Below are 7331 nucleotides of genomic sequence, written 5' to 3' on the forward strand. Positions count from 1 at the left end.
TTCTTCTTCTTCTTCTTCTTCTTCTTCTTCTTCTTCTTCTTCTTCTTCTTCTTCTTCTTCTTCTTCTTCTTCTTCTTCTTCTTCTTCTCCTCCTCCTTCTCCTCCTCCTTCTCCTCCTTCTTCTCCTCCTTCTTCTCCTCCTCCTTCTCCTCCTCCTCCTTCTCCTTCTCCTTCTCCTTCTCCTTCTCCTTCTCCTTCTCCTTCTTCTTTTTTTGATGCTTACATAAACCATCATTGTGCAACTTGCTCCCTAAGTAAACATACTGATGTAATGGGGAACCAGATCAAAAACAAAAATCAGTGAGGCATGCCTGTAATTCCAGAACTCTGGGAGGGTGAGGCAGGAGGTTTGTTAATTTGAGCCCAGCCTGGGCGAGAGGGTCCTTAGCAATGACATCTCTCAAAATTAAAAAAAGGGCTGGGGGTATAGCTTAATTCAAAGGCCCCAGTGCCACTACAAATTAATTAATTGATTAATTAATAGCCCCAGAACTCCTATGCTGCTTTCCATTTACTATACTTTATAATTTGACTCAAAACAAGGGTAGCAGTAATTCCAACTTACAATATCACAAATAATCTTGCCTTGTTTTGGTATTTACATTCCTGTTCAACATTCCTTTTGTGTATTATGTTTGTCATTCAACATTATATGAGATTCATCCATGATACATGTCACTATCATTCAATTGTTATTTATTTATCCAATCTATTACTGATGAACATTTATTTCCAATTATGGTTCGCATGAGAAATTATACTATAAACACTCTTGTAAATGTCTTTGGTCTTTTGAGAACCTGAAGGAAAAAGTAAAATCTGAAGGCCACAAAAGATGCTAGGTGTTCTCTGGTTTGTGTCTAGGTGTCCCCCTGAAAGCCTCATGCAGTCATGGGATATCTTCTAGAGTTTGTGATTAATTCATGATCTAATGCTAGAATTAAGCTTGTGAGTGCCACACCTACCCTGGGGCGGATAGTTTGCATACAAGCTAAGAAAGGGAGAGAGGCTTGCTAGCTGGTGTAGCTGCTGCTCCTCCTCCCTTTGCTCTTTGCTGTTGTCCACCACCATGAACTGCTGCCCTCTTCCATATGCCACTCTGCCTCTCAGCCAGCTGAGTATAGACTGAAACCTTCACTAACTGTGAACTAAATAAACCTTTCCTTCCTCAATTTGGGTGTCAGGTATTTTGTCCCAGCAATGAGAGAAATGTAACAAAGACACTGGGAAAAGGGAATGAACCTGTTCAAAAGGAAAGAACTACTAAGATGAGGAGGAGGACTGGAAGCTGAGTGGGGAAAAGGGATATATCTATGTATGTAAGCAGGATATTTTGTAAAAAGTTATTGTGAATTTCTATTGGTCTGGGGAAAGAAGTAGTTGGTGCTCAATTTATTTTGCCTCCTTTTTTCTAACTTTGACCTTTTTCTCTTCTTAATTTTCTTTTTCAGAACCAGGTATTGAACTCAGGCCCTTGCATTTCTCAGGGAAACATATATTCTACCTAGCCATTTCCCCGACCCCTTTAATTTCTTATATATTTCTTTTTTCTTTCTTATTCTAATTTTTCATGCATATATCTGATAATATGAACAACTAATTTCAAGACAATACTGTGCAATACAAGTATTGTGAAATTCATATTATTTTGTTTGTAAAATTCTGTATCATTTGTAATTTTTCTGTTTTAATACTATATTGTAGTCTCTTTTAAAAATTAAAATTAAAATTAAAAGGCTGGCCAAATAGCTTAGTGGATTAAAGCTTCTGCAAGCAGGCAGAGGGCCCAGAGGTTTGATCCCCAGGCCGGCAATATCGGGGCACACTGAGACAGCAATTGAGACTGGGTGTAGTGGCGAGCACCTGTAATCCCAGTTCTTTGGAGGCTGTAAACAGGCAGATAGATCACTACAAGTCTGATCTAGTGGTGAGGGTCTGAACACCCTGTAGACCCTTCCCTAAAAAATACAAAAAAAATAAATAAAAATTAAAACATACATTTTTGGTCATCAAATGTACCTCTGTTGACATATACTAGATCATACAGAATATATGTGTGCATTTTTAATATATACTATAAAACAGTTTTGTAAATTTGCCATACCTATTTACACTCTCATCTCCACTATAACTGAGATTTGCATTTACTCAGCATGAGATTTTCACTTGCTCAACATCTTTACCAACATGCTGTGGTAGCTGTGTAGTAATCTCATATTAAAGTTTTTTTGTTGTTGCTATTTCTTTGGAAAACTTACTGATTTTGAGCAACTTTTGCTATGTTAATTGTCTATTTATCTCTCTTCTCTTTTGAGTCCTTGTTGAAGTCTTTTCCTTAGTTTAAATTAGTTTTTCTGTCTTTTTCATGGACTTATAGGTGCTTTTTATTTACTCAGAATATGACACACACACATTCTTGAACTGTCATAGGCAAAGTTTTAAGGTTAGAGTTCTCTATTATACGTGATGAAAATTCAAGGGGAATATTAGAAATCTAAAAAGAAAATTATTGTAACTCAAAGCACGATAGGAGTAAATATAGTATGTCAATCAAGATTTAAAATATCAAGATTTCAAGAACTTGTGCCCTGGTTTGTGGAGACAGAAGACTTATGCTCCTAGGTACCTTAAACCTCACACTTTCATCTTTCTCTGAAAGATCCCAAGACAAGCTGTTACACATGCAAGGGACACCAGGCTCAGGGAGCTGTCTGATAGCCTCCCTGGGAAGCCTCTCTCAGTGTCCTTCCTTGCTTGTACCATCCCACCAGCAAAGCAGTCTCCGGTAGTGGATATTTTATTGTATCTAGGTCTTCACTGTATGAGGGACAGAGAAAATTATTTCCTCTTTTCTATTCTGGGTTGTATTTTGTCACCAGGCCCCACAACAATTTTGCTTGTATCAGATCTCTACAAATCTGTAGGAAAGAGATCCTACAGCTTTGTTCGATGACACTTTCTACCAAAATGCGAAAAACAAATTCATCATGAGACCAGGTAGAAGGGAAGATAGCATGCCATTATCCTGGCCTTTGCTGCCCACTCTGATGTGTTCTTTAAGCATACCTCCTCTCTCTGCCTGTTACGCAAAAGCCTATGCACATACCAACTCATGAGAACAAATACTTTCAGAGATCACAAGTGTTCTGTCTCCACAAACCATCAAACTTTAAATCCTAGTTTGAGATCAAGAGAAAACCATGCCACACAATGAGCAGAATCTTTCAAAATACTTAAAAATATATGAGACATGTAATTATAATTGATTTTGATTAAATATTAACTATATGCCAGGCATCATTCTAAATGCTTTACATGTATTTGCTCATGCAATTCTCACAGATAATCTGATGAACTAGGTGCTATTATTAGATTCTTGCCTTACAGATGACAACTTCAGTTCTAGAAGGGTAGCTCATTCTCCCAAGGTGCACAGTTACTAAGTGACAGCACTGATATTAATGTAGAGCCCATGTTATGAATCTTGTATATATCAGTAGACTCATTGGCTGCCTATCCAGAAAGCTGGTGAAAGCATGGAATACCTGATGCACTGTTGTAGGATGAACTGTGTCCTTCTCTAAATTCATATTCTGAAGCACTGACCACCTACACCTAAAAAATATGACTGTAATTAAAGACAGTCTTTAGAGAGGCAATTGAGGTAAGATGAAGTCAGTATCATGGACCCTACTCCAGGATGACTCATGTTCTGTTAAGAGATAAAGATACAGACATATGTAGAAAGATGACCATGTGAACACATAGGGAGGAGAGGATGCATATTTGCAAATCAAGGAGAGAGATCTCAGAAGACAGTAATCTTTCTGACACCTTGCTTTGAACAGTCTGCCTCCAGAATTGTGAGATAATAAATTTCTGCCACTGTAAGCCACCCACTCCACCCCGTGTTGGTATAGGAGTTTTAGTTCACTAATACGAAGTACATTTATTTAAATTGAAACATGAAACTTTTTTATTTTCCATGAAAAAAACAAAGACTTTTGAATTAGTAACCCTAATTGGAATATCAAATTTTCCCTCATATTAGCTATACCCACAAACCACACACAGTATTATCTTGAGTTTCACTTTATTTCAGGTGAAAAAAAAAACCTTAAAGATGTTATGAAGCAACTTCTTTCTGTAGATGTAACAACATACTTACACAGAAATCAAACTTTGCAGAATTAAAAGAAGGAACAAACTCTTGCCCAGACATATTTAGAGAAGAAAGCATATTTCTGTCCTTGTCTGATAGAACAAGAAGACAAGGTTTACCCATGATGAATGTAATTATTATGTACTTCACCTTGTACTACAAGAAAAATGAAAGAAAATATAAGACAACATTTAGAAATTTGAACAACAGAATTAATAAACTCATTATGAAAGAATTATATTGGTAGCATCTTCATTTTTAATCCACTAGAAGAAATGCTTTATACAGAATTTATCTTGTGAACATCATACATCTACTGCTAAACATGAAATAAATTATTTGAACAGAAATTCTCCTAGAAGAGTCCCTTGAAGTGTCCTTAGTCAATTTATATTTAATACATCACATCTTATTAATATGATGTCTTTATAAAATACCTCTGTGTACCTATTATAATTTTTTCCACATTAAAATCTTTAGAAGATTTTAATATAATTACTCCAGCCTTATGTAGATCATCCTTATATGGTATATATCTTTGAAATGTTTTACTTTCAATCTTTTGTGTGAAGTGTATCTTTGGTACGTAGCATACTTGTGTGTGTGTGTGTGTGTGTGTGTGTGTGTGTGTGTGTGTTTATTGTAAGTCTCTGATGGCTTCAGTCCTCTAATTGGAATATTTAGTCAATTTATATTTAATGCAATTACCAATACATTTTAATTTAAACCTATTACTTTATTACTTTTTATAAATTTGTATTTGGGTTAGTTATTCATGTTTCCAGTATAGTTAGTGGTTTCTAGATTATTTTTACTAATGTATTCTCTAATTTGCTACTTTTATCTTTGGCTCTGTGTAACTAACACCCATCCTTAAACACTGATCTTTAAAACTCAAGTACTATATTTTTATTTCTACAATTTCACTTATTTTTTAAAATTCTAGGTCTCAGCCAAAACTCTTGACTATGTTCTCTATTTTCTTTAAAATGTTGTAGTTATTTAAAAGTTCATATCTGGTAACTCTAATACATTTTGCTTATATATATGTTTAATTTTTTCTTCAGTGTCTTTTCACTTTTGATCATTCAGTCTTCATTCCAGGAATGACCAGCAGTATTTTATTAAATGCTAATGTGGTATATGAAGTATTTTAGAGATACTTTGAAGTTTTTGATGATGTTATTCCTTCTCATAGAACATTAAGTTGTTTTGGATGAACTAGAAAGAGCACTTTAATATAATCAGGTAATAAATAGCAGAATTTCTTTTAATCTCTGTAAGACTAATTCTGCTCACTCATTCTCCTAGAAGAGTTCTTGGAAGAGTTCTAGTGCAAGGTCTAGTTTTTCACCAGCTCTGCAACACATTCATAGACTCCTATGACTCCCCTCAGACCCATGGGACAACTAAGAATCACTTAGGAATTTTTTTTTTCAATTTTTGTGGCAGATTTTAAGAGAAAATATCTGAATGAAAAAAGTTGCCAAAGATGTCAGGCTTTTATCATTTTCAGGATCCTGAGCTCTCAATTTTTGGCTGTCTTACTGCTCTGTATTGACACAAAAAATGATTTTTTTTAGAAATGTATCCAGCTTTTGAAGTTTTATTTACTGAGTAGACTTCTGGAAGTATGATTTCAAGGACAAACTCGTATACCTTTTAAAACTGCAGCATGTTCTCTTATTGTCTCCAGAAAGATTTTATTGTAATAACTAGGCTCAATTTCAACTGAATGTCTATAACTTTATTTTCTTAATATAAAAAGAAACAGGAAAATATTTTTATCTTGGAAAAGATTTGATCCCCACTCATCCAGCCATAAAATTTTATTAATGGAATTTTTATTTTATTCTTCATGCACAGCAAAAGATCTCTTTGGGCTTGATTCAAAATATATTACATTTCATCCATAAAAATCTTTCATTCCTAGGAAACTGTTGCAGTTTGTATCAAGAAGGGAATTCTCATTAAATTCTTCTTGTAGCCTTAAATACAATAGCCTCCATAATTGCTGGGATCGAAATATAATTTTTGAAAAAGAAAAGGCTAGCAGTAGAACAGTAACTTACAATTATTATCCCCAAATAATTTTCATATGATAGTTTCAATATATATAGTTGGCAAATGTCCATGCATCTTCTGCTGCCACCCATTTGGAAAATATCATTTGTATATTTTTCGTAAGAGTCAGTATATGGCTTTGTTCAGCTCATGGTAAGAAAAAACTCAGGTTTTGTACTCTGAAATGACAGAACCAAAGTCTGCATGGCTGTCTTTTAAAAAACTATAAGAACATGGGGTGGCCCAGGGGCGCCTGAACCAGGGAGGCAACTTCAAATTACCAGACACATCTATTATGAAGTGTTGAAAGGAGAAAGAAAAACAAGTAATAAAGTTACAAAATAAGGTTTATTTTATCAAAATTAAAACTGCTTCCTTCCCTCCACTTCAGAGTAACCTTGAAATGCACAGTCCAAGGATTACATTGCTGTGATCCCTTAGCAGTTAGTTCCACAGCGGGAGGTGCCTGCTACAGACAAAATTATAAGGTTAGGAATGTTCGCAATTCAGTGACCCGATTGGCCAACTATTCCTCAGAGGTTTTACAATCAAATATTTGTACTTCTAAATGGGAGCAAAGAAAGGAAAATGGTTCATAAAGAGAGTCCCAACACATGTATTATTGAAATAACAGATGGAAATATTATATTTTTGAAACATTCTTTCTATAAAATCCTTTTGAAGTGTGTTTTTGTAGGATAAACTAAGCCAAAAGTAGAAGAGAGAGAGAGAGAAATAAAAAGACTTTATTTTCCAACGTTAGTGTCAACAGAGTATAAAGATAGCACTTCCTAAAAAGGACCCATTGGAAAATGTGCTACAACACAATATGGTTGCAAATTCTCTACTCCACACAAACATCTCAGGGAAGATAAAAATTCAGAATCCATTTGACTGTTGCTGCTGTTTGAGTTCAGTTTCAAATCTCGGCCTTTAACATCCTGGCAGAAACTGTGTATGACCTATCACTGAATTTTTCACCTTTTCTAAAATGATTGAAACCCAAGCTAAGACTCAGGAGCTTATTATCCCCAAAGAGCTGGGGGTTGCTTCATCCTTGCTGAGATGTGCGGAAGAAGTTGACTATGGATTGACTTCACATAGG

This window comes from Octodon degus, unplaced genomic scaffold (genome assembly GCF_000260255.1).
Source record: "Octodon degus isolate 3935 unplaced genomic scaffold, OctDeg1.0 scaffold00144, whole genome shotgun sequence".
In the NCBI taxonomy this organism is placed as follows: domain Eukaryota; kingdom Metazoa; phylum Chordata; class Mammalia; order Rodentia; family Octodontidae; genus Octodon; species Octodon degus.